The sequence below is a fragment of the Ursus arctos genome, unplaced genomic scaffold (genome assembly GCF_023065955.2).
Source record: "Ursus arctos isolate Adak ecotype North America unplaced genomic scaffold, UrsArc2.0 scaffold_29, whole genome shotgun sequence".
NCBI lineage: Eukaryota > Metazoa > Chordata > Mammalia > Carnivora > Ursidae > Ursus > Ursus arctos.
The window spans coordinates 23328379-23335958 of NW_026622974.1; positions in this window are offsets into that span (position 1 = coordinate 23328379).

The following is a 7580-nucleotide window of genomic DNA, read 5'->3' on the forward strand; positions in this document are numbered from 1 at the left end:
AACATTGCCTCAGAAAGAGAGTAGAATGGTAATTGTGAAGGACTGAGGGGTGCGGAAAATGGGGAGATGTTCGTCAAAGGGTAGAAACTTTCAGTTAAAAAAATGAATAGATTCTGGGGACCTAAGTTTAAAGCACGGGGACTACAGTCAACGCTGTATTATATACTTTAAGGTTGCTATGAGAGCAGAGCTTTAATGTTCTCAGCATAGCAACTAAATAATCATGTGAAGTGAAGGATGTTTTAACTAACCTTATTGTGGTAAACATTTCATAATATATATGTGTATCAAATTAGCACATTGTACACCTTAAATTACATAATGTTATAGTTAATTGTATCTCAATAAAGCTAGACAAAATAAATAGAAAAATTAATTTACATTAACTGGATTTTTTAATTATTTTACCTTTTCCTTCAGAAATCTATTAATCCAGCAATCTTATATGGTTTGACATGTTTGCTTACTTTTTTCTTCTAGAAGAAAATTTTCCTTGTCTAAACCTGATAGTGTCATTTTCTTCTTCCTATATAGAGATATCCTTCAACAACTCAAATTTAGAAGGCAGATCACATGTGCAATGAATATATTCAAAAATTTAACTTCCAATAATTAACATATGGTTTAGTCAGCAAAAAATGACCAAAGCATGAGTAGCAAAATGGAAATTTTTACTTTAAAAATACGGCAACAACAATATTAAATTGCACACACATGTCCTATAATCTTATGGATATTACATGATATAATGTTAATGTAGAAAACCTCTAATAGGTTAAGAAGGGAAGAGAGACCAAAATGAACTTTGAGATCTTTTTAATAAAAAATCCACGGTTGACATGAATTGTCCTTTACTCCATATCCAAAATATCACCCACATAGAGAAGAGCAATAACTTAGTTGAAAAGCTCTGCGTTTATGGCTACATGTGTCAAGAACCAATTTTAAAATATTTATTTTTTATAATTCCTAATCACTACCACTCAAAACTAAATTATGTCAGTAAGTGTCATATTTATAAATTGATTCTCAATCATGGTCATCCTATATAAATATTTCTAATTTGAGATTAAACAATTTTACAAGTTTCTTTCTGATGAAAATTAAAATAAGCTAAGCTTCTAAAATGAAGTAAAGAATCAAGAACAATCTGGTTTAATTAACTCAGTTCAAACAACTTTAAAGACTTAAAAAAAGAATTGGAGCTTGAGTTCCCCCACTAAAACATATCATGTAATTTTAGAATAGGATATGCAAGAACTGTCAGCACTATTATTTAAAATGTCACTTATGATTCTCATAATATTCATACTCTAATATTATGCACGCCTTTATCTTAAGAGGGAAAAACTGAAGTCTATCATTGATAGTGGTCATCTACTCCAAACTATTCTTTTACAGTTGTTGCAACAGATGTTGCAAAATCAATGTGACATGAAGAAACTAAACATTTGTCTCCTGTTGAGCTGTGGAAGAAAAAGAAAAACCTTTGCTGTTTGCATTTTTATCTCATCCTTTTAAACTTCTGTTTTTGTTTTATGAAATTTTTAGTAATATAGCACATTGATATAATGCATAAATCTGCATACACTTGGAAGATGGACACTAAAATAACTGATAGGAATGCATGCTTTAAAATTTTAGGAGGCCCCTGGACTCAATAATTATACATTTCCAGAAGAAGCTTCATTTTTTTAAAAAAGTGGAAGTTTATGTTTTGTTCCCTCTTTATCTCAGTTTTATTGCCTCTTCCTGTAGCTCCCAGCTAATGCTAATATTCTACACTACGGAGAACTGAGCAATCTCTTTAGTAGAGAAGCCAAGCATGACTTTATTGAGCTACGGTCTACGGTTCAAACTGACTTGTCAAACTTTCAACATCCCAATCTATATTTTTAATACACTTTTTGTTTAGAGACTTCATCCATTTTAGATGAGTGACTAACCTGCATAGCCATGTTTTAGTTCAATGACTTACTCTTTGTAGGAAGCAAAGGTGCTTTGAACAAGAGGAGATTCTGGAGAATCAATGCCTTCCTCTTTGTTTTTCCAATTGATGAGCAGATATTCAGCAGGTTTAGGGAGAAGGAGGTACAGTGTCAGGGAGGCACCCCCATTTCCTGCTAACATTTTTAACCAAAGCTGATCCACTTTTATTTAATATTGGGAACCTCCAGTAAGATTTTGTTTTTAAAAATGATGTCACAGTAAAAAAAAAAAAAATGACATCATAGTTACCCTAGTTTTATAAAACAGAGCTTTACTCAAATAGACAACTCTAACTTTACTCTGTATTTATTATTTTTTCTTTCTTCCTATTTCGTATATTTTCTAAATTTATAATGCATATTTTCACTTTAACATTAAAATATTTTATTATACATTCTAAAAAGTGTATTTCCCGAGTTCAAAAATACGTTATTAATATGTATAAATCTAGCCCACATTTTGGATGGTTTATGTGGATCAGATACAGCCAAATGTTTTACTAGTCTACAGTAAACCTAACTTTCTTATATCTATGGCTGATAACCTCAGAAGTAGTAAAATGTATATAATACATTTCTTCATGCAAAAAAAAGAATTTTAGTATATAATTACCTAACAAAATTGAAGATGTGCATACCAACCTAGCCTTTTTTGGGTGCCATAAATAAGCAATTTTCAAAGTTCCCTAGAAAATATCTGTTCTTTTTTCTTATAACAGGATATGTTTAAAATGCAAGCCCCCCAAAAATGGGTAAATTTTAGAAATAAAAACATCTTTTTCAGTGTTTTGTATAATGAAAATATTATCACAGAAATTATCCATCTTCAGAAACCATGTTTTCAATATTTACATGTATTTTCTCTGGCCCTTCTTGCTGCTACTGAACCGTGGTCACCTTTTCTAAGAGGAAAACTACAAAACCTTCTAGGACTGCTCTTGTTATCCCATTTTATAGATTAACAAACTCAGGAAACGAGGATGAGAGGAAGTTCCCTAAGAATATTACAACCAGAAGCTATAAGAACTGATATTCAAACCAGATTATCCAGTTCAGTAACAGAAATAATTTTCTACTATAGCAATCTGACTCATATGTTGCTAGTTCCAATACAGTGTTTATACTCTTAAATTTCTAGTAGGTGTTTTCCTACTGTATACCTACAACTAAATGGTGTTTTCAGACAGATAAAAATATTCAGTGAAAATATCATCACTATGTTTGAAAATATTAGTGAGGGATATGTGTAACTCTGAAGTCTGAGTCACTAGAAAATATATTTTATACAGTAAAGGTGTCAGATTTCTGAAAGACTGAACTGGAAATTATGCAAACTTATGGATATATCCTACATTTCTCTATTCATTGTCTTTAAAAAATTAATTCTATGAAATATATACCTACAAAGAGTATATACAAAATAAATATATAATTAAAATATCAAGTAAAGAAGACCAGAAATTAAGAATTAGAGCTCTGTCAATACCTTTGAGAACCTTTTTATCTTCCATCCTATGAAATTGCTGTTCCTCTCCACAGATTTGATTGTTTTTCTAAAGTTTCTTATTTCTTTGAATTTCTTTTGCATTTACCAACTATGTATGTATTTCTAATATTTATTTATGTATAACTTGGTACTTACATTTATTGAATATTACTATATATTTTTTCTAATTCCTTATTCATTCAACATGATTTTTCTGAGAATAAGACCTGTTGGTGTGTGTTACTGTACTTCATATTGTATTCTTTTATACCTTAATTTATATTATGTTCCCCTTCCTAGTAGACATGTAAGTTGCTTTCATTATTTTTGTAATTTAAAGCAATGCATTGTGAATGTTTCTTAATATCTCCTGGTGTACTTTTCGGAAAGGGTCTCAATTATATATCTTGCAATAGAATGGCTAGGTTGTTGGTATGCACATCTCCAATTATGTTAGGTAATGTCAAACTCTTTCCAAAGTAATTGTGCCAGTTTATCTTCACATTAGTAGTTGAGCATTCGTGTTGCTCCGATATTCAATTAAAATTGGTAATGTCAGACTTTTTATCTTTTATTAATCTTGTAGGTTAATAAATTTTCTTATCATGACTTTAATTTGCATTTTCCTGACTATTAAAGATGTTCAACAGCTTTTCATATATTCAGTGGCCATTAATGTTTTGTCTACTATGAAATACCTACTTACATCTTTTATCATTTTCTATTGGTTTCTTTATCCAATTCTTGATTTTTAAAGGAATTCTTCCAATATTTTAGATAATAAACTTTTACCAGATATATGAGTTGAAAATATCTTCTCACAATTGTCCTATGGTCTCCTTTGACAGACATTGTTATTTCTTATGAACATGTTTTTTTCTAGTTTTTTTTTCTTGAATTAAAGACTGCCCAGCTTATATATATTTGGTATAATAGTTTGTGATATATATCTTCATATCCCTCCAAATGCTCCAGCTTTCTCTCAAAGTTTTTCACATCTCTCTGGTTACATATTAATAAATGTATAAAGTAGGTGCTACAGTAATATATTTACATTAGTCATTCCTAATAAATAAATTTCTTACCCTGTTTCCACTAACCATTTTTCTTAAAAATCCTGTAACCTTTCTCCTTTCCTTCCTTGCTAAATATCTTTATGGAATAGTTTATTCTCAGTTCCTTAGCTATCACACTCTTTTCCTTAAGTCTCTGAAAGTTTGTTTCAACTCTCAGCACTCTACTAGGCTTGTAAAAGTCATTAACTACTAATATTTGGCAAACCTATTAGCCTTTTCTTAGAACCCCAACTTTTCAGGCACTTTTTAAGACTTTGTAAGGCATTTGATTCTGTGGAGGATTCACAGCTTATGGTCTCCATGGTCAGGCTTTCTTCATTGTTCCTTCCTGTTGTACCTTTATATCTCTAAGACCGCCCTATATCTCTCTACGGTCCTTTTTCCACTATTCGAATCTTAGATGTAGATATTTTGCAGGGATCAGTCTTTAGCCTTTTTTTCCCCTTTCATTCAACATTGTTATTTCTTTGGAATTTGTCTTTACTTATATGACTTAATCTGTCAACTTGTATAATTAGAGCATATGGAGAAGCTCTTGGCACATACTAAGCCATAAATAAGTATTTAATAAATGAATAAATATTGGATATCTTTACCTCCAGCCCAGACTAACCTCTTTCATTGAAAACAAATATTTCTATCTTCCCAGTTGAATTTCCAAAAAGATTCTATAAAGAACTATAAAAAAAGTTAATTAACAAACTCAATATCATCATCCCCAACTTCCTCTTTCCCATATCTTAGCTGCTGAAACCACAATTATCATTATTGTATTTGGTCACGTGAATTCAGAACTCAGAATTTGACAGATACACTAGTACTCAAGAGAGCTATCTATTAAACTATTTTATATTAGAACTAAAATCAATTCATTTAATTCTCCAAAGAGCCTACTACTTAATTTGCTGAATTTCAAGAAAGCAAAAAAAAAAAAAGAACCCAGCTTGAAAAGTTCTTAACATTCTTTATCAAGGATTAAACACTGGCTTATACAACTCAGGCATACAAATAATTACCACAAAATATTTACATGAATTTACAATTTAACCATTACATTATGTTAATACAATACGCTCTCTTGCATAATTTTTTTTGGTAAAGATCAAAACAAGATATAATTATTTTCAACCTTGAGAGGTTGTAACAATTACTTTATATTTTAATAACACAGATCAAAAAATAAAAAAGCAAACACAGATAAAACATTTTCGTAGGAACCATTTTAAGAGTTTTGTTATAAATTCTCAATTATTATTATAGATGCATTTTTCTAAAAGTCCAGAATCTGGAAGAGTCTACTGAAGATAAGAACTTAGGAAATATGAATGTTTATTGAATTGTTTCCTTCAAGAAAGCATTCAGGAGGTCGGAAAAAGATGGCGGGTGAATAGGGGACCTTTTTTCAGCTGGTCCCCTGAGTCTAGTTGGATAGGTACCAGACCAGCCTGAACACCCACGAAATCAGCCCGAGACATAGGAAGATACATCTGGATCTCTACAAATGAACATCTCCAGCACTGAGTATTGAGGTATGAAGCAGGGAGCCGTGAATCCGTGCACAGATAACAGAAGATAAACAGAAGGGGGAGGGAGTCACTGCGCTCGGGTGTGGGGAAGCAGTAGCCACCTGCACTGGGGAGAAGACCAGACTCGGGACCGGCACCTGTGAGAAAGTGGACTGAGACCGTGAGCCTGGGAATGCATGCGCGCAACCAGACTGAAAATCGGAGCTTCGGAGCACTCACTGGAACCGCGGACTGATACCGGGAGCTCGGGAGTGTGTGTGCACAGCCAGACTAAAAACCAGTGCTCTGGAGCACGCAAACCAGACCGAAAGAGGGAGCTCAGGAGCACGCGCAGGAACCAGGGGCAGCTGGCGTGTTAGAAGCACAAAGGACAGAGTCCTGCCGGCCCTGAGAGTGAGGGCTCCATGGTGGCTATGGCGCACACAACCCGGGATGCTACAGGGTTTGTATCAGCACCGACAGAAACAGAGTTAAATTGGCCAGGAGAGCTCAGTGGAGAGCGGACTGTGATCTCTCTGTTCTGAGACAGAGACTAGGATATCGCCACTGCTGTTCTGAGTCTCAGAAGAGCCACAGAAAATTGCCAGGAAAAGCCTCCAGGGAACAAAAGCCCAGAAATACCAGTTCACATTGTGCCCGTCCCCATCCCCCCCTCGCAGGGGACAGGGCAATTCTACCCAAACAGGGTTGCCTGAATATCAGTGTGTCAGGCCCCTCCCCCAGAAGGCAGGCTGAAAAATCAAAGACCCCACATTCCTAAGGTCCCTATAAAACAAGTGCACACTGCCTGGGTCCTGCTCAATAATTTGGGCTCTGTGCATCCCCGCAACCTTTCATGAGAATGACGAGGAGGAGGAACCCTCAGCAAAGAAAGGATACAGAGACTGTGGCCTCTACCACAGAACTAATGGATATGGATATAACAAATTGTCAGAAATGGAGTTCAGAGTAACAATGGTCAAGATAATGTGTAGGCTTTAAAAAATGTTAACGAAAATATTAAAGAGAATATAGAGTTTCTAAGGGTGGAAACGAGAGCAAATCCGGCAGAAATTAAAAATGTTATGAATCAAATGCAGTCTAAACTGGATGCCCTGACAGCCAGGGTAAATGAGGCAGAAGAATGAATTAGTGAATTGGAAGATGGGATGATAGAAAAGAAGGAAACAAAAAAACTTGGCTCAAAAAAATCCAATCTCAAGAATGTAGATTATGGGAGATTACTGACTCAATGAAACGTTCCAATATCAGAATCATCTGCATCCCCGAGGGGGTGGAGAAACAGAGAGGTCTAGAAGAGATATTTGAACAAATTGTAGCTGAGAACTTCCCTAATCTGGCAAAGGAAACAAGCATTCATGTTCAAGAGGCAGACAGGACCCCTCCCAAGATCAATGAGAACAGACCTACACCACGTCACATAATAGTGCAATTCACAAATATTAGATCCAAGGATACAATCTTGAAAGCTGCCAGGGGGAAGAGAATCCTCACCTACAGAGGG